This window comes from Hemiscyllium ocellatum, chromosome 11 (assembly GCF_020745735.1).
Source record: "Hemiscyllium ocellatum isolate sHemOce1 chromosome 11, sHemOce1.pat.X.cur, whole genome shotgun sequence".
Lineage (NCBI taxonomy): Eukaryota > Metazoa > Chordata > Chondrichthyes > Orectolobiformes > Hemiscylliidae > Hemiscyllium > Hemiscyllium ocellatum.
The window spans coordinates 60,739,339-60,760,247 of record NC_083411.1 but is presented as its reverse complement, the minus strand read 5'-3'; the positions used below and the strand labels follow the sequence as shown (position 1 = coordinate 60,760,247).

Sequence of the window (20,909 nt, the reverse complement as noted above, 5' to 3'; positions counted from 1 at the left end):
TTGATTTTTTTTCTTTTCATTTCTCGTTTCTTTGGTGGGTTGGTCAGAGGCAACAAGAGCAGGCTTTACACGGAGTGGTGACAGCCTTCCGGTAATTGGAGGTGGCAGTGATGGTAGCAAGGACATTCCCCTGCTCCTCCAGCAATCGGAGACGGAGGTGATGGACTCTTTAAGGTGCCAGTGCTGGCATATTGGAGGACGGTGGCTGGAGTGGGAATCTTGGCACACCAGCAGACTGGCCTGTCAGTGGAATGAGGCACTCCGGCTCGCAGTAGGCCCAGAGCGGGGACACCTGGTGTCACCAAGGCATCAGCGGAGCAGGAGACTCCTGGCTGGAATCACGGGAGGCCCGGAGTGGGAACTCTTGGTTGTGGGGCCCAACAGTCTACCCAGTATTGGAGGCAGCATTGAAATGGGCCCAGCAGTGATGAGATGGTGCCTGAAGAATGGTGACTCCTATAACAGCGGGTCCAGTGCAGACAGCTGCAAGTCAGTGGAGATGGGCGAGTGACACAGTTGTGGCATCTCTCTCCAGTCTCTCTTTGCAAAGGCATATTCCAGCAGGAGATGTGAGACAGTCACAAACTCCCCCTCCTTAAACCGATTTGTAGGCAACATGCAGTGGCGCAGACAATCCAGGCGTACGTGAAGAATCTCACAGGTACTGCCCTTCTCACCATGAGCCAAGTGATGTCATGGTGCTTGTTGGAAAATTCTGGCGATGAGGCATTCTGCGAAATGACTTTGACAGTCTGCTGACTAACCTGTCCTTTTCCAACAGGGTCTTGAGGATGCTACATACTGACCTCTTCCTAATAGACCTGTGATGAAAAGTGTTTTGAAATTCTTCACAAAGGAAAAGCGATATGGAACAGTCAAATTCCTTGGAGCAGTCTGCAGCAACAAGACCAGTCCCATCCTTCACAACACCAGGGACAAGTAGAACCTCAGTACATAGTCAGATTTAGTGTTTGTGTACTGAGGAGCTACACACAGCTTGATGCAGCCACACACAAAGAAGGACAGGTCATACACAAGAGAAACCAACACTTGTCACAGATGTGGTCACATTGAACCTCATATCATCCGTCATCATTTCCGCCACCTCCAAACGGACCCCACCACCAGGGATATATTTCCCTCCCCTCCCCTATCAGCGTTCCGAAAAGACCACTCCCTCCGTGACTCCCTTGTCAGGTCCACACCCCCCACCAACCCAACCTCCACTCCCAGTACTTTCCCCTGCAACTGCAAGAAATGCAAAACTTGCACCTACACCTCCCCCCTTACTTCCCTTCAAGGCCCCAAGGGATCCTTCCATATCTGCCACAAATTCACCTGCACCTCCACACACATCATTTGCTGCATCCGCTGCACCCGATGTGGCCTCCTCTATATTGGGGAGACAGGCCGCCTACTTGCGGAACATTTCAGAGAACACCTCTGGGACACCCGGACCAACCAATCCAACCACCCCGTGGCTCAACACTTCAACTCCCCCTCCCACTCCGCCAAGGACATGCAGGTCCTTGGACTCCTCCATCACCAGACCATAGCAACACGATGGCTGGAGGAAGAGTGCCTCATCTTCTGCCTAGGGACCCTCCAACCATAAGGGATGAACTCAGATTTCTCCAGTTTCCTCATTTCCCCTCCCCCACCTTGTCTCAGTCCCAACCCTCGAACTCAGCACCACCTTCCTAACCTGCAATCTTCTTCCTGACCTCTCCGCCACAACCCCCACTCCAACCTATCACCCTCACCTTAACCTCCTTCCATCTATCGCACTTCCAACACCCCTCCCCCAAGTCCCTCCTCCCTACCTTTTATCTTAGCCTGCTTGGCACACTCTTCTCATTCCTGAAGAAGGGCTCATGCCCGAAACGTCGATTCTCCTGCTCCTTGGATGCAGCCTGACCTGCTGCGCTTTTCCAGCAACACATTTTCAGCTCCTCAGTAGGGTCCATCAACTCCAATTTCATGCAGTTACAAGATATTGTCTAGCCCTACATCTCGATTTTATTTAAAAAGTTCTTAATTTGTTTTTTTTCAAAAAATTCCAACTGATCTTTTAATTTGTAACCTTAAATATTTCCCTTATTTACCTTCAACCTGAAAGTAGCCAATAACAGTCATGTTAGTAGCTATTATCAACCAATGAACTTATGCCTTACCAGTGATGTCACTCTGCTGTGTTAGGTCCCGAATCCTGGGTTTCAATTCATCATTTTTATAAAAAAAACCTGACAAACTATGAGCCAAAAACCAATAGACAGCATGTACCACATCTAATAACGTGTATGGCAGATCAGAGTGCAACATTACTTCACAAGCTTGGCTTTAACCTTTGTCAGATAAGGGAGGTTTATTATTATTTATTAAATCAACACTATTACTTTTCCGAATTTGCTGCGACTGTATCGATAAAATAAACATTCACCTTGTAACATAGGCACAGCCCTCCACACTGCAACAGGCCCAAGGCTGGCAAACTGACCAAAGGAACACTCCAAGAAAAACAATGGTATCCCAACAAGGGCCAGCATGACAGAATAGGGAATAAGGAATGCACCTGGAAAATAGCGGAAAGGATTTCAATTTTCAAGTGAAACTCCATGCTTACACTGTGTGGGGTGGATTAAAATTTACCCTGAAATCTCTACGAATGTCCAAATTCCCGTTTTGTGAATTTCACTCTCTAACACAATCAGATATCTTTTCAGGTCACTTTACACAGTCATGTTGTGACATTTCTTATACATTTGCGCTTGGTTTCCATCAATCCAATGGTGTGGGTTGTGAAGAGCCCTGATTTGAGCAGTTTTGATGATAATGTACAAACCTGAACACAGGGCCTGACTGAGGAGCCTGCTATTCTGAGGATTTCACACATTGTGCAGTAAATATATCTGAGGTGGATGGCTCATGCATTCTAAACAATATCAATTGAAAATACATTGCAAATTAATAAATGAACCATTTACTTTGGTTTATAAATAGCATATATTTGATGCATCACATTGCTAATTTTAAACTATTACCTTGACATATCTCTCTCTTCATAAGAAAATAGTAGTCAAACTTGTTAGCTGTGGGATTGAATTTACCAGTTCACATTGAAATTGTTTAACTCTGCATTATTTACTATATCATTTTTAGTGCAATAAACATTTGTTATTTACTGAACTACAATTTTCAGTATAAGTCAACAAATCGATCCATTTAGTTCTGCCTTTCTTACTCTCCGATATTTTTAATTTCTCTACCATACCTCCTCCATTTTTGTAAGCCAGGTAAGGAAATCTCCAAACATTCCCAAAACCCACTGCATTACCAATCATTGAGAGCAGGTAATCAGTCTTCGAAGACCAGTTACCCCGTTCCACATTCTCATCACCCACAGCACCATGTTCATTGGCGGTATCCTGGGAGAAAGAATTGAAATGGCAAGCTCAGACATTAATCTTTCTCAGACTAGATCTCAAGTGAAATGTATAGTCACCACTCCCACAACTATCGGAAAATGGTGCAGTTCTCTATTTAGCAGCAATGTCTGTCAGGTTAGAAACAGCCAGATGTCCACAGAGAGTCTACAATTCACAACGACCAAAATCTACAAATCAACAGTATCTCAAATTGTCTTACATGGATTTTTACTGTTTTGTTTTGTTGAAATACTCACCGTATCCTGTGGAGGGTTTGGCCGATTGTCATTCAGTAAGAACCGAAATAAATGCCTTCGGTCCATTTTCAGACATCAATGAACTATTCTTCCACTTGCACAAGAATTGGAAGTAAAATGAGGACACTCCTTTTGGCCAAAAGTCCTTCAACTTCTCATGAATGGATTATTCTTGTTGAGTCAGAAGTCAGCCTCTTACTGTGTTTCATAACAGGTGTAACTCTACTTAGCTAATCATTCAATTTCCACACTAAACATTTCTATTGAGTTAAATGATTTGTTTTCAGAACAGTTACGATCAAAGGGCATTCATTCCCTGTCCTCAGGGTTTGGGCAAAGCGCTGGTTTTAAAAGGAATAGCTTCCAAGTGAATCCAAACCAAGTTGAACTTCAGCCAAAGAAAAGCTATCTAAGATTTCTTCTAAAAATGAACGGGTCTTCTCCCATATTAGAAATATAATTGTCATCCCCTGCTACCCGAGTTCATTTTACGTAATGAAATTTTAATTAGTTTTGAATGTGTGGCTGCAGTTTTGTAATCCCTATATAAGATGAAATGTACATGGATTTGGGAAAAACATGATTGCTTGTCCATTGATCTGGCAGTCTCACCTCTAACCAAATGTTTAAAGTTAGAAGATTATAAGAGAGAAGTAAATCTGTATTGCTTTCTTAGCATTCCATCATGAAATGTTATCGCCTAAATTATAACTATGCTTACTAAAGTGAGGTGTAATAGTTCTATAGTTGGAAAAGTTAAGTAACTATTAAATAGTATGGTTCCTACACTGTTGCCTCTGACTATCAGCAAGTCACCAATTGAAAGAGCAGCACATTAATATTCAAAAGTCTTCATCTGTATTGGAGTAGGTTATTGATAGGGTAAAGCAATATTCTGAATTGTATGATTAGATAGGGCTCTCTCAGTGTGAGATCCAGAGCTAATTACTGAAAAACTTCCATTGCTTTCAAATGTTATTTACTGATCAGCTTAGCCATCTGGCTGGATCATTAGAAGCTTTGCTAGGTGCATGATCTTTTGGCTGAATCACAAACACCAGTGGGTTTGGAAGAGTGATGATTGCATATAAAAATACAACAAAAAGTGTATTCTCTTGTGCAAAATGCAATGTGTCACCACATTCAGCGTCATCTTGAAAGACTGAGTTTAATGCAAAATTTTACTGCTTTTGAGTTCATCTTTCCCTCTTCTTCTTAATACCCTCCGCGCCTCCTCCATTCACTGCTTAACATCAGCCAGGGTCTTTGTAACGGGCTCCAGGGTCTTGTCATTGGGCTCTGAGTTCTTAATTATGGACCCACCCCTGCCATTGCCACGTCTCCCACAAGCCTCTATGTCTGAGCTGGAGCCATGGGCCTGATCTCCTACCTACTGCTCTCCCTGCGAAGCTGCCACCAGTCATCGGGATCCTGGCTCAGGCCTCATCTGTGACCTCAGTGCTAGAGCCAGAGCCAGCCAAGGATCTGGGACGCATGGGGCCCTGCCCCAACCGACTCCCATGCAGAAACAAAAAAAACCACAGGAAGACCGATCACCATGGCAGCTGCAACCGCCATCAATCACCCGAAGGAGCTGTTCTCTCTTGCTGCTGCTGCTCCCTGTCTTTTGCACTGGTCCTCTGGCCCCTATACCCTCCTCTGTCTCTGACAAAAGTATAAAGGCCCATTTTCCTACAACTTTCAACTCTGAAGAAGCCTTGTACTGGACTCAACTAATTAACTCTGTTTATCTCTCTATTGATTCTGCCAGACCTTCTGTGTTCTGCAGCATTGTTTGTGTTTGTTTTAAGATATTATTCCTGCTTACTGGAGTAACTGACTCCCTGATCAATGTGGTGACACCAGCTCTTTTACACCCTCACCCATCTCCCCTATCTCACCTGAAGATTCTATAACCCAGAATATTGTGCTGACAATCATGTTCTTTCCTCAACCACAACCATCTCTGTGATAGCAATGATATTAGATCCTCATACATTAATAAACACGCACAACTCCTCTGCCTTACTCACAAGACTCCTTGCATTAAAAAATACCATCCATCTTTGCCACACTCCATTCTGCACTAACTTGAATATATTTGCACGAATTTCTGCATTGCAATGGTGGGTTCTTCAATACTTTTCAGTACATCAACCTTTACTGAACCTCCATTTAGTATCCCAGACCCCTGCAAAAATTAGTTTTAAATCCCACCATCACATTCAGCAATACCTTCAGAAAACCAGAACACTTGTGTACGTCCCACCTTCTCCAGAAATAAATGTGGTGATCCAACACTAATCTGTTCCGGATCGCAATGCACTCTGGAGCTTTCCTGACTTCTTGCCAGCCTCTTTCTGATTGGTCAGAGTCATAGATTCATACAGCATGGAAACACTTTGGTTTAACCTGTCCATGCTGAACATAATCCCAAACTAAGTTAGTCTCACCTGCCTGGTCTTGGCTCATATCCCTCCAAACCTTTCCTATTCACGTATCCATCAAAATATCTTTTAAACGCTGTAATTGTACCCACATCCATCATTTCTCAGGAAGTCCACACACAAACTACTCTTGGTGTAAAAAAATTGCCTCATATCTTGTTCAAATCTCTCTCTTCTCACTGCTCACCTTAAAAATTGCCCGAAACATCGACTCTCCTGCTCCTTGAATGCTGCCTGACCTGCTGCGCTTTTCCAGCAACACATTTTCAGCTCTGATCTCCAGCATCTGCAGTCCTCACTTTCTCCTTAAAAATGTCCCCCTAGTCTTGAAATTCCCCATCTAAGGGAAAAGACAACTACCATCAACTCTATCTATACCTCTCATTATTTTATAAACCTCTATCAGGTCACCTCTCAACCTCCTACGCTCCAGTGAAAAAACGTTTCAGCCTTTCTTTATAACTCAAACCTTCCATACCTGGCCACATCCTGGTAAATCCCTTCTGACCCCTCTCCTGTTTAATAATACCCTTCTCCTCTCTGACTGCATTTTCTTAAACCGTGATGGGGGTCAGGGATGGGAGCAACAATGAGAAAAGAGAAAAGGTTGAGAACTGATACAGAAGATAAAGGGAGAAAGTTCAATAAACAAGGCAGGCAAGAGCATGGCGGGCTATGAGGAAAAACAATGAATTAAACACATTTATTTCAACGCAAGAGGACTGACAGGTAAGGCAGATGTACGTAGGGTATGGATAGGAACATGGGACTGGGATATCATACCCTTTGCAGAAATTTGGCTGAGGGAGGATGATAAGTGACAGCTTAATGCTTGGCATGTTGAAGCTATCGGAAGGATAAAAAGGTGCACAAGAGAGGTGAGGGAATGATGTTTTTGATTAGGGAATTCAACTTGTACTTAGACAGAATATTCCTGGGTGATTGTCTAGCTATATGGATGAACTAAAAATAAGAAAGGGGTGATCACTTTGATTGGATTGGATTATAAGCCCCCAACAATTGTCACAGTAATGGTCTGGTACAAGTTAGTTTGCCCTTGAGTTTTTTTTTAGAGAGGGGATAATTGGCCAGGCTCCATCGTGCCTGAACTTTGAATGGTTCACTGGGGCCTTGTTGTTTCCCCAAACAAATACTGCTTCAGATCAAAAGCTTGAAAGACCTTTTGAAAACTTGGTCTTGTCAAGGGGACGTGGCCAGCTCTCTAGCTCTTCAGTTCAGTACGGGAGGGAGTAGAGTCATGGGGGAAACTGGAAGCCTTCTCTCTGTCCTTCTGCCCTTCTGATTTTGAACTGTATGCTGCCTGTGCCATTGTTTGCTGTTTGTGCTTAGGGATCTGTGTACTGGGATTGTTGCAAGAATTTTCAGAACAGCATCATTAGGTAGGGTTTGGATAGGATAAGTTATCGGGTATTCTGTTTTCTGTTCTTTGTAGTTCATTTTATAATTTTGCAAATAAATTTTGTTTGTTTAAAACCTGGCAGTCGACCAAGCTGATGTACTCCAGGAATATCCACTGTACACCTCATTAAACAAATAGCAAAGTTACAGTCAGACCTAGTCCATGACAGACTGGGGGCTTTTTGCGGGGTTTAAACAGCGAGTGGTAGTTGCTAGTGTCTTTTATTTCAGGTGTTGATTTGGTTGGTTTAAACCGTGTTCAGATGGCAATGGCTCTTTCAATCACCAAGGAGTTCCTGGAGGTGGAAGAAGTGACCTCGGGGGTTTTGCAAAAGGCAGATAAGACCAAACTGCAGGAATTAATAGACAAGCTAGGGTTGAATTTACCTCCTAATGTGAGGAAAGATGAGATGAATTCAGCAGTAGCTCAGTATTCAAATTTGCTGGAAACACTATCAGGATCTGTAGAGATGGCAAGAATTCGATTGTAAATGAAGCAGCTTGAGTTAGAGGGGAGAGATAAGGAAAGGGCAGCAGAAATGAAACAGTTTGAATTACAATTAAAATCAGAAGAGAGAGAAAAAGCAAACACATTAAGGGCTTTAGCCACAGAGAAAGAAAGATAATGAAGAACTCTAGCAGAAAAGAAAGACAAAGCAAGAGATTGAACTTTAGAAATTGACACTTAAAAAGGGAAGTCAGCACAAAAGGATGGAGATGCAGGCTGAAGGTAGGTTTAGTGAGGAAGAGAGTGAGGATGAGCAAGCCCCTGGCAGTCAGAAGCCTAGTGAGAAACTGTTTAAGTATGTTCAAAAAAGGCCTAAATTTAATGAGAAGAATGTGGAAGCCCTTGTCATTTCATTTGAAAAAGAATCTAAACAAATGCAATGGCCAGTCAGTGTGTGGGTTTTGTTGATCCAAACCAAACTTGTGGGTTGAGCTAGTGAGGAATTCACATCGCTATCAGAGCAGGTATCTGGGGAGTATGAGTAGGGAAAAGAATCAATCTTAAGCGCATATGAATTGGTACCAGAAAGCTTATAGACGTTTAAAGAATCTGAGGAGGAACCATGGTCAAACTTATATTGAGTTTGAAAGAATTAAACAAAGTAATTTTGGTAGGTGGATAAGAGCTTTAAAAATAGAACAAACTTACAATACCCTTAGAGAGACAATTATTTTGGAGGAGTTTAAAAATTCACTGCCTGACATAGTGCAAATTCATTTGGCAGAGCAGAGAGTTAAAAATGGCAAGCTTAGCAATTGAAGTGGCTGATGATTATGAGTTGGTCCATAAATCATGGTCTGACTTCCTGCATCAATTTCAATCCATGAGGGATAGAAGCTGGGGAAAAGAGAAATCCTCCTGTGGAAAGGGTAAGATAGATCTCAGTGAAGATCATAAGGAGACCTTATCACAGCGTAAAAAGGAAACCCCAGAAGGGGACGAAGAAGGTAAAAGCTCCAGTGTTTTTATTGCAATAAAGTAGATCACATGAAATCACAGTGTTGGTGGGCTAGGAAAAGCACAGGAAAGCCAGGCGTGGGAAAGCAGGATAACCCTGGAAGTGTTGTTGGAGTGGTAACAGTGGGAGCTAGAAAGCCGCATCAGAGTGCACAAGCTGATCAGAGGTTGGTTAAGGAAGAAATGCCAGATCTGCTTTAAAAATATACCTGAAAAGGTAAAGTTTATTCATGTTAGAGTAGCAAGTAAAGAGGTTATAATATTAAGGGACACAGGATTCTCTCAGTCTGTGATGCTGAAGGATGTGGAGGAATATACTCCTGAAGGACTATTGCCAGAAAAGTTACTGGTAACAAGAGTTCATGGTGAGACAAAAGTGCTCAATTATGCAAAATGATGCTAGAGTGACTAGAAAAGAGTGGAGAATGTGTATAGGAGTACTGGACAAAGTCTCGGTTCCAGGAAAACAATTTGTCCTTGTGAATGATACAGCTGATTCACTGGTAGGTGTGCTGCCTACTGTAGTTGAAAGACCTGTGGATACTCAAGCAACTAAAGCATGAAAGAGTCTTACTTGGGAATCTTCCCTGTTTGTGTAGTAATGAGGTCACAGAGTCACCAGTTGAAGGAGGAGAGATCAAAGGGTACAGATAAGGAATCTGAAGTGGCATTAGCAGAGACTGTATTCAATCAGTTAGTTAAGATAAAACAGGAATAAATAAATAATCATGCAAATATCTTTACCTGTGTAAAACTCATTGAGTTTCAGCAGAAAGATGAAAACTTAAAGCAATTGTATCAAAAGGCATATACAGAGAAGGAGTCTGAATTTATCCCTGTGTGCTATTACCTGAAAAATGATGTCTTAATTAGGAAATAGAGACCATCACATATTCAAGCAGATGAGAAACGGGCAGAGATTCATCAAATTGTATTGCCAGTGGGGTATAGAAAGGAAATGTTTCAGGTGGCACGTGAATCACCACTTGGAAGCCATTTAGAAGTGAGGAAAACACAAGCTAAAATACAAAGACATTTTTACTGGATTGCACAAGAATGTAGTTGAATTTTGCCAGCTGTGTCATGCATGTCAAGTGATTGGAAAACCACCGATGGTAATAAAACCTGTAACTTTAATACCTATTCCAGATTTTGAGGAACTTTTTACCAGAGTCTTAATTGATTGCGTAGGTCCCCTACCACAAACAAAAAGTGGGAATCAGTATTTGTTAACAATAATATATACATCGACAAGATTTCAAGAGGCTGTTCCATTACACAATATCACAGCTAAAAGGATTGTAGAGGAATTACTCAAAGTTTTCACTAGATACAGACTACCAACAAAGATACAGTCAAATCAAGGGTCAAACTTCACATCCAAACTATTTAAGGAAGTTATGGACAGCTTAGACATAAAACAATTCAAATCTACTGCGTACCATCCAGAATCGCAGGAAGCGTTAGAAAGATGGCATTGAACACTCAAGACCATGTTGAGGGCTTATAGTCAGGATTATCCAGATGATTGGAATAAGGGAATTTGGTTGTTCTTTTTATGATCAGAGATATACCAAATGAATCCATCTAATTCAGTCTATTTGAATTAGTTTTTGGACATTAAGTGAGAGGACCACTAAAATTGATTAAGGAGAAATTAATATGTCAGAATTCAGAGACCACCCATTTGGACTATGTGTCAAATTTTAGAGAATGATTAAATTGAGCTAGGGAGTTGACTCGACAGCATTTAAAAGTACCACAGCTCACAATGACTCAGCAAGTGGAATAAGAAATCAAAATATCGCTATTTTGCTATCAGGGATAAGGTATTGTGGTACTTCCAGTAATAGGTGAACCTTTAAAAGCCGGATTTAGTGGATCTTATAAAATCAAAAGGACATTGAGTGAGGTAAACTACTTGATATGGACCCCAGACAGGAAGAAATCTCACAGAGTGTGTCTTGTGGGATACTCAAAAGATATTTTGACAGGGAAGGAAAGCAAGAGAAGGTGTTAATGATTACAGCACAGAAGGAAGAGCCAAGTTCAGAGGCTTCTGAATTGGACATTCCTCAAATTAAATGGGACAATGAGGAAGTTGTCAAAAATTGGGATAAATGATTGGGTTATCTTCCTGAGAAAAATTGAAATTATCTGAAAGAGCATTACTATCACATGGGGAGATATGAGGAAATAACCTGGGAAGTATTAGCCTAATGGTGCATGATGCAGAGGTAGGAGAGGCTATTCCGATTAAGCAACAAGTCCCCAGATGTAAATAAGGAGGACATCACAGTGTCGGCAAGGCTGTGTTTGTCCTGTCTGGTGCTTAGGTTGATGTCGGATGTTTTGTTTGCTCTCAAAATAGGTAAGAATCAATTATGTCCTTTCGTGAAGGACATTAGTAAACCAAATTCATTTTAATGACAATCACCAGTGGTTACATGTTCACTATTAGACCAGCTTTTTAATTTCTCATTTTATTGAATTTAAATGTTTCCAAATGCCCTGCTTAGATTTAAACTCTTGACCCACATGGTTAACCTAATGTTCTGGATTACTAATCCAGTGACAATATCACTACATCAGTCCCACTCTCTCTCTCTCAATGTCACTGGGCACATCCAAATATTGCAAATACATGTTACATGTGAAATGAACATTAGCATCTTTAGTTTTCTGGTATTGGCATGGACTGTCCCATTTTTAAACAAGTAAGTTCAAACAGCTTTCTGCTTTGCCTGAGCTCCCACTTGGAGTAAGTTCATTTTGTCCCGTTCCCTTCAGAACGATTGCAGCACTCAAACCTGTCCATGCAAAATAGCCGCACTTGACCTGGAGTGTTCTGAAAGATATGCTGCATTAGAAATGTTTAATATGGAAATTGACCAATAAACAGGAGAAATATTCGGGGATCTTCATCAAGAACTAGCTGAGAACTTTCGAGCCACACCCCTTTCAGACAGTCTAAGGGACTGGCTTCTGATTGTGGAAGAGTCACCATCAACGGAGAAGCTGCATCAGCCTTAATTCCAGTAACAAACATTAGGGAGCTTCAGACAAAGGTGCCTTCCTTGAGGCTTCCATCCAATACCTGAGCAAGTGGAAGAATCATTCTTCCTTCTCCAAAAATGAAACAAAGTCAATAGATTATATTTAGGATCCAACAGAATGACCACCAAACACATCCTCCAAAGGACAGGGTGAGTATTTTCTCAAAACTTGACATTCAAGCCACGTAAAACTCTGAGAGATAACTATGAATTTTGAGATTTTCATTGTTGTGAACTGCAAAGTCTCTCTTCAGAGTCTGAGTGTGTTTCCAATCTACCATCAAACTGCTGCTGAGCAGAAAACACCAGTGTACAGTAGGGGAAAGATAGGGTTCTTGATTAGTAAAGGGATCATCGGTTACCAGGTGAAAGTAGAAGAATAGGATTGAGAAACATAACAGCCATGATGGAATGGCAGAGCAGAGCTGATGGGTTGAATGGCCTATTTCTGCTCATTTATCGAATATTCTTATAGAGAATTGCACTTTTATCATGAGTTTTAGCCTGTGAAATGTTCATTTCTGAACTGACCATTTCCTTTCTTTCCCTCAGATTATTACTGATGAAAGTGTGGCTGAAGGTGATGAGAATGTGGAGTGAGGCAACTGGTCCTCAGAGACTGATTGCCTGCTCTTAGTGATTGGTTACGCTGTGGGTCTGAGCAATGTCTGGAAATTCCCATACCTGGTTTACAGAAACGGAGGAGGAACTGTAATGGATCCTAAATGCATCTGGAGAAAAGTAAAATTTAGTGAATTATTTCATTTCTTTAGAAAGAACATTCAAGTCAACAAGAAAAGGGAAATGTTTCATTTCATTCAGAATTTGGTTATGATTAGATTAGATTACTTACAGTATGGAAACAGGCCCTTCAGCCCAACAAGTCCACACCGACCCGCCAAAGCGCAACCCACCCATACCCCTACATTTACCCCTTACCTAACACTACGGGCAATTTAGCATGGCCAATTCACCTGACCCGCACATCTTTAGACTGTGGGAGGAAACCGGAGCACCCGGAGGAAACCCACTCAGACACGGGGAGAATGTGCAAACTCCACACAGTCAGTCGCTTGAGGTGGGAATTGAACCCGGGTCTCTGGCGCTGTGAGGCAGCAGTGCTAACCACTGTGCCACCGTGCCACCCACCTGCCACCGTGCCGCCCACCGAACGTAACAGGACTAACCCTATCATTCACTAAGGGTCACTCTGGTTTATCCCACTGCACATCACACACCCATGACAGAGAGTCATGCGACTATCACTAAAGGTCTGGGTACATCCCCAAAGAAATGCTAATATCTCCATGAATTCAATCCCGTGGGTTTTTAGCTGTATAGTGTTTTGGAGTTTGGGTTCGAATCAGGGGAAACAACAAGATTCATCTAATAGATGGCTTTCAAAATGAAACATCTGAGCCCTGGCAGTTGTGTAGAACTGTTAATCTATGAATTTTGAATATCCTTTAATGTGTTATTGTTTGAAATGCTTGCAATATCTACGTCAGGTATATTTACAGCACCGTATCTGAAATCCTCAGTTACTGGTCTTCTCAGTCAGCCTCTGGAACTCAGAGTTACATTATAACTTGCTTATTTCAAGTGCTCTTCAAACCCCCAGAACCCTAGGTCAATGAAGGCTGTGTTCTAACAGCATGAGGCCTTGAGATCAGGATGTCATGAAAAATGATGTTCATATGAAGAACGAATGCATAAAAGTGTTGTAACACAATTTTGTAAGGAAGCAAAAATATTCTAATTCCAGGAGAAAGAAAACATGAGAATATTTTTGTAATTAACTCTAACTTTAGCCACTGCATCAAAGACTCATCATCTCCTGTATATTAACATACATTTGTACCCCAAAATCAGACAGCAATCATAGGTAATGAATTGGGAATGGGCACCTTGAATTGCTGTATCGGGAGGGATGGAATGATAGAGATGAAAGGACACATGGATCAATGGATTGATAGACTGGCAGATACATCAATGGATATTTGGCATAACCATGAGCTGCCAGTCCCTGGTTAGTCAATAACATACAACAATTGATCTGTGCTCACTGGATAGCTGACCCATTCTCTATCTGTGAACATCTAATACCTATGCCCACAATCCACTGACTCACTAAACCCCTTTCCCATCTGTCACATTCCCCTCAACCAACAACCTGCTGTGTTACCCCCTTAGTCTGCTGAGAACCACCCGCTCACTACTCAGTTGCATCACAACTTCCTCATCTAACTAACGCCCTAGTCCCTTACCAACTCGCTTACCAATATCTCCTCACTAATTACTTTATTTATTTACCTTCCCTCAGGACTGAAGTACAACAGGTATTTCTCTAAAATAGGGCCAAGATTTTCTGTGACAATCCACTCCAATGCCAAATGTGAGATTTTCCAGACTGATGTATTGGAAGCTGAGCCAGTGAAGTCCTGAGATATATAGTGACAATCTTAGATCTTGGTCCACACACGAAATCTGAACCCAGGTCAGACTTTCAATGAGGCATAATTTCAATGGAACCTACCTAGTGGAAAGGAGGAGATTCAGCTTGAACAGATGATTGGATCTTCCATTAAAATCCCTTCCTATATTTTCCAGGTGCATTCCTTATTCCCTGCACACTCATGCTGGCTCTTGTTGGGACACCATTGTTTTTACTGGAATGTTCCTTTGGCCAGTTTGCCAGCCTCGGAGCTGTTGGAGTGTGAAAAGCTGTGCCCATGTTAGAAGTTGGTGTTTGGTGAATAACTCATGCTTAGTAACAGTTTAAACAAGTAATTTCATTTAATTTTCTTCTTGAGTCAGAGGTTCAACCCGAAACTTGTCAAATGTATTAATGTGAATACGGTTACTTTGAAATGTATTAAATGTTGTAATGTGAGGAAGTGTAGCAGTCAATTTGAGAACAACAAGCTCCAATATGGTGAATGTTGTCTGATTCACGGTGTCTAGGATCCTGCAGACTCAGTCAACCAGTACACGTGAAATGAGTTTACCCAGATAACTCTTCTTGAAACAGGGAAAAGATGACACAGCACAAGCCAGCAGTCAATATAACTGTCACAACTTTATTTGAGGACAACACAGATTAAGAACTAAATTTTACAATTCTAAGTTTTAACAACTTTATTTCTAACTACCCAATTCTTTGAGAAACTTAAATACCTACCGGATACTCATAACTTTCACTGGTTCATCTAATTCTTTTCCCGCATTTTCCTCTCTCTTCATGGGTTGATTCCCTCTGTCTCTCTCTTTGTCTGGTCAGAGGGTGAGTTGCTCTGATCTTTGCCATGTCCTAACTTGCCTCTGGCTTGTCTAGAGAGTGGGGTCGGGTCGAGCCCTGTACCTTCTTGACAACCTTCACTAATTTTCCAAAAACTTAACCAACTGAGGGCATTGAGTTAACTGGTTTTATCACCGTGAAACATTGTTAATAGTTTTTGGTGGTTTGCCAACAGTGAAGCAAGTATTCACTAACAGCAAAGAAAGGACTTCCCCAGTTTCTGGATTGATCAGATGAGATTGAAGGATTTAAACATGTGTCCTTGTGGAGAGATGGGACCAATCAACAAGTCACGACTGAACTGTGCCAGAAGGGACACTACCATCAGCATCACACATGATCAGACAATGTTTTCAGTCAGTGCTAGTGATAAAAATCCATGTGGAGCAGGATCCCCAGTGAAATTCTTAACACATCCTGTGGTTAATAGAAGGAAACCCAGCCATTGCAGACTGTGGGTGGGAGTTGGAACTCCTGTCCACAATATATAATGGTTGGAATCCTTGGGTATTAATTAGCACCCAAGGGCTGAAGCAGGAGCATGATTGAAGTTTCATGACACAAAAAATCAAATGTTAATTAATCTAAAACACTAGCAACCTGAGGTCCTGCTGGATAGTAGCAACTCTGTGCTCCTATATGCTTTAGAGAGTTGGAAAACTGGCAGAAACCAGCTCAAAAGTACTGGCAGCGGTAATGTTGCAAATTCCTCCACATGCAATGTCAAGAAAGGTCCAACAGCAGTGCCTTTGCCAAAGCAAACCTGCCAAGAATTACTTCATATCAGTTGCACTGAGTAGGCCATAGCTTTCACATGCCTGATACCAAACTTCCCCATAACTGTTCTACTCAGTCTCAGTCACTGCAGGAGACTCCCACGAGGACAGCAGAAACACTGAAGCATGTCCTCAAAGCATTCCCTGAGGAGATAAAAGACCTCTGTTGTCTCATAGGAGTATCTAGTTTGTGAACATCCAAAATGGTGAAGCCTTATCTGAGAGGACACTAAACAGATCAAGACAATCAATGCAGAATGTGCTGAAATGAAATTAAAGCATCAGAAGGAGTGCACACAGCCTCAAACAGCCCACCTATACCGCATGAGGCTGAGTCTACAGATGATCAATTTATTTGGTACTTGGTAATCAATTTATAATTGATTACCAAGTAATCAATTTATTCTAATTTTATGAAGTAGCTACTACATCTAAAAGATTATCATTTTATTGAGAACACGACACTAATTAGTCAGTGTTTTTTTTAACAAAACCCTGATCACACATCCTCGAGACACACTGTGCATTGATGACATTATGGTAATACATTTCCAACAAGGCTACTGTGAGTTAAAGAGAAGCCCCAAAAGACTGTTCTGAAATAGACAACCAAACTTACTGACTAAACCATATAATCAATGACCTTTAGAAACACAGAGGCAACTATGCAGCTGCTGACTAAAGCAAATACCCATTCACAAATCTTGTTTTGAATACCAACTGGGTGAACGAGCATGGGTTAACATTCAGTGGGCATGGACACACAGAATAGACATAGATAAGAGGTTTTGTTCTCACCTTTCACAAAAATTCTCAAATCCAGATTAATGTCTAAACCTTTGAGAGGCTGTGAACCAGGGCCATGGTGAAGCTGCCCCATCTTCATTAAAAGTTGAGGGTTGCTTGAAGATTCTTGCTTCTTGGAACCTGTCAGCTTGGGAATGTAGTGGTGAGGAATTGTTAACTGTGCACTTACACTAGACCAGCAATAACTGGCCACGCCTGGAAGGGGGCTGACGACTGGAATCAGAACCCATTGCCATCTTTAAATGACTCTGGATTGGTTTGGACTCGGCATAGACCTGACCCACTTTTCCATGAATACCCAGGACTTTCCCTCTGTAATCACCTCAAATCCAACAAGTTTTGAGATATCTACATGCCTCTAAGTCTGTCTCTAGCAGTCAAAGCTCTAAACTTTGGAAATGCTCCATATATCTCCACTTCTCTATTTCTCTTTTCTCCTTCTCAACATATCTTCACACCGACTGGTTCAGCCAAGCTTCTGTTCTTCTACTGTGTAATTTGTCGTGAGGTTTGGTGTAAGATTTTACTTTATGACACTTCTTGGGAGTGCAGTGGGATATAATATAGCAGTAGAGGCACTGTATTACTAAAAGTTGCTGTAAAGTAGGAGTCTGAGAGGCTGTCACAGAAACTGTTTCCTGATCTTTCAAACATTTCCTCATCTGCCACAAGGTGGGGCCCTCAGCTTGGACAACTCTCACCACGGCTATTATGGGTACCCACATAATACAGAAGATGATCATACACCAGCCCAGCGCTATTGACCAGACAGAGTATTCAATTGGTCCATATGTTGGAAGGGTAAATGGTGTTAAGGACCAGACTAAGATTGCCTGAATGAAATAAACACAGAAAGTAAAATCAGTAACATGATGAAAGGGACTTACTGTACATTTTTACATTCAGCTTAAATCACTCAAAGATGTAACATCTCCTTACGGTTAAAATGCACGGAGAGATCAGAATCCAACAAGCTCTCCACCAGAGCCAGAAAAGCCAATTCCTTTTCCCAATCATCATCTCAATGTCCTTGATGAATCTGTTTATCCCTGTGAATAGCAAGGAAGCAGAGAGACACCATCACTCGCGCTGTCCTGTCTTCAGGGCAGCTTGTTTTCTGTTGAAGTTCATCTTGTACAGGTGGCATTGATGAACAGGTTAAACAGAGAAAGGATTGCTGAAGATTTCAAATTGGATGAACAGATTAACCAAATCGATTATCTGTACTCCAAGGTTTAACGGTCTTGAAGGAACTCTCACACTGTTTCGAGAAGACAAGTGTTCAAGGTGAATGGGAGATGAAGTGAGGTGGCAGGTTGAGGCCAAAGGTGCCAATGAGTGGGGATTGATGATGTGGTGAAGTCATGTTGGTTGTGGAGCAGGGTTGTGGAAGATTTGGATCTGGTCAGGTATGGAGTTGGGAGTGTTTGATAGTGGAGATGAGAGGTGTGTGTTGTCTGGAATAGAGAGTGGTGGGTGGTCACATGCCCATGGGAAGTGATGTCACAGGTGAATGACTTGGTGGGAGACTGTTAATGTTATTCATTGTCAGGTCAACGTGAATGATTGAGGGAGTCATTTTTATAATGAGAGCAGATTTTAATCCTTCTAACATTTCCTGGATAATTATAAGTCAGTCAGAACTTTCTGAAGTCTCTGTCTCTAACTCAGAGTTGGAACTTATTCAGAGGATTTTTGACACTGGGTATTTCCATGAGTATCATACATTCCCAGGCAATTCCCATATAGCCAGTGTGTTGGGACGTCTGCCTGATCCTGGTGTACAGCTTCCAGCCAATGCCTGGTCTCCCAAAATCTGGAAATGTAAAATGTCGGCTAAGAAATTGCATTCATCACTTTAGAATTGATGAGCCTGATCTTTGTGTGAACAATGGTTAAGGGAGTGGAAACAATGGCTAATGTTAATTCCTGTACACAGGTAATCAGTAAATAGTATTCCCTTGGCTGTATTCTTAGGGCATCATAAGGGCAAGAAAATGATCAAGAAACTTGTCCAATGGAATGAATGGATATGGATAGCACAGATAAAAGACATTGGAGTGTTGACTGACCAGGATGGCATTAAATAGGGGAACAGGTTTGATGGACTGAATGGCCTACTCTTATTCCTGTGTCCCAAGATAAAGGATCAGGAAGCATATTAATGTTCCTAATCTCTATGATGATCAAGGCACTCACAGGAACAATCTCATTAAGGGAATCTCCTGATTCTGTAGGATCATCATTGTGGTCAGGGAAGTGAGAAGTTTTGAAACAATGTTAAGAATCTACCCATGTGATGCTTCTGTTATGAAGGTAGAAGGGAATATTTCGGGGTTTTGAAACAGTCAGAATGGACAAAGAACACAACTGTATATAAATAGGCCTATCGGCCCTCTAAGCCTGCGCTTACACATTTTGCTCTTCCATAATAAAACTGTCCTCACGAACAGGATCTGTATCCCTCTATTCCCTTCCTATTCATGTATTTGTCCAGGTGCTTCTTGAATGCTGCTATTGTGTCTACTTCCACCATCTCCTCTAGAAGGCGTGTTCCAGGCACTCACCACCCTTTGTGTGAAAAACATGCCTTGTAGATCACTTCGAAACATCCCCCCACACCTTGAAAGTGTGTCCCCTAGTAATAGATCGCTCCACCCTGGGAAAAAAAACCTCTTACCTTCCACTCAATCCATGCCATCACAATCTTCTAAACTTCTATCAAGTCACCCCTCAACCTTTCATATTCCAATGAAAACAAACCCAGTCTGTCTAAATGTTCTTCACAGCTAAAATCCCCATACCCTGCAACATCCTGGTAAACGTCTCCTAAGCATCCACATCCATCTGCTACTGTGGTGACCAGAACTGTATGTAATACACCAAGTGCGACCTAACTAAAGTTCCATAAAGCTGCAGCATAATTTGCCTACCCTTACAATCAATGCCACTTCCAATGAAGGCAAGTATGCCACAGGTTAATTGGATTGGAAGGATTCAGTTGCTGTGGGGTAGTTATCAAGTGAGGGCATGATTGAATAGCAAGTCAATTAGTTTCTAAATTTTGCTTTTCACTGTGCGACATGCATGATGTTGTTCACCTGTTATATCTGTATCATAGCCTTGTGATTTTGAAACACAGTTCAATAAAATTAGTTCATGAATTTTATAATCCTAAACTTTTGCCTCTGTCATTATTCATTTGACTCAAGTCTAAATCCTCACTAACTGTTCAAACCCTATAGTTGTCTGCACAATATCCAGTGTAGACTTTGTAGTGTTCTCTGAAGAGGTGAAAGTATTCTCATAAATACATTTCAATTGGAATTATTTTTTTTTCCAGTCATACCCACCATAGATCCAGCTGAGACCAATGAGTTCCAACAGAGCAACTACAATGAGAATCCATCCAGTACAGAAATAATCCATTAAATGTAACCAATAAATCCCAGCCTAAAATGAAATGGAAAATTAGAAAGCATTAAATGGAAAAAAACATAACATTCAAATCTTTAAAATAGACATTAAAAGGATTTAAGAATTTATCTTTTCTCAACCGCAAAATACCCTGTTTGCTCGATTTATTCTCATTCCTTGAAGGGCTGGAATTAGTTGTGTTCCATTTTTCTTTTTTGAAATAAACAATCAATTTTGCATGTAGCAGCACGGTGGCTCAGTGGTTAGCAGTGCTGCCTCACAATGCCAGGAATGCAAGTCTGATTCCACCCTTGGGTGACTGTGTGGAGTTTATAAGTTCTCCTCATGTCTGTGTGGGTTTACTCCAGGTGCTCTGGTTTCCTTCCACAGTCCAAAGATATGTGGATTAGGTGGATTGGCCATGCTAAATTGTTCATAGTGTCCAGGGATGCAAAGGCTAGGCGGATTAACCATGGGGAACGCAGGGTTGTAGGGTAGAGGGTGGTTCTGGATGCGCAGCTCTTCAGAGGATCAATGCAGAC

At 41.6% G+C, this 20,909-nt stretch overlaps 2 pseudogenes; one reads left to right on the top strand and one right to left on the bottom strand.

Moving 5' to 3' along the window:
• LOC132820279 (sodium- and chloride-dependent neutral and basic amino acid transporter B(0+)-like) overlaps nt 1–5,106 on the bottom strand; it is a 38,742-nt pseudogene extending 33,636 nt beyond the window's left edge.
• LOC132820027 (sodium- and chloride-dependent neutral and basic amino acid transporter B(0+)-like) overlaps nt 1–20,909 on the top strand; it is a 640,602-nt pseudogene that overhangs the window by 380,325 nt on the left and 239,368 nt on the right.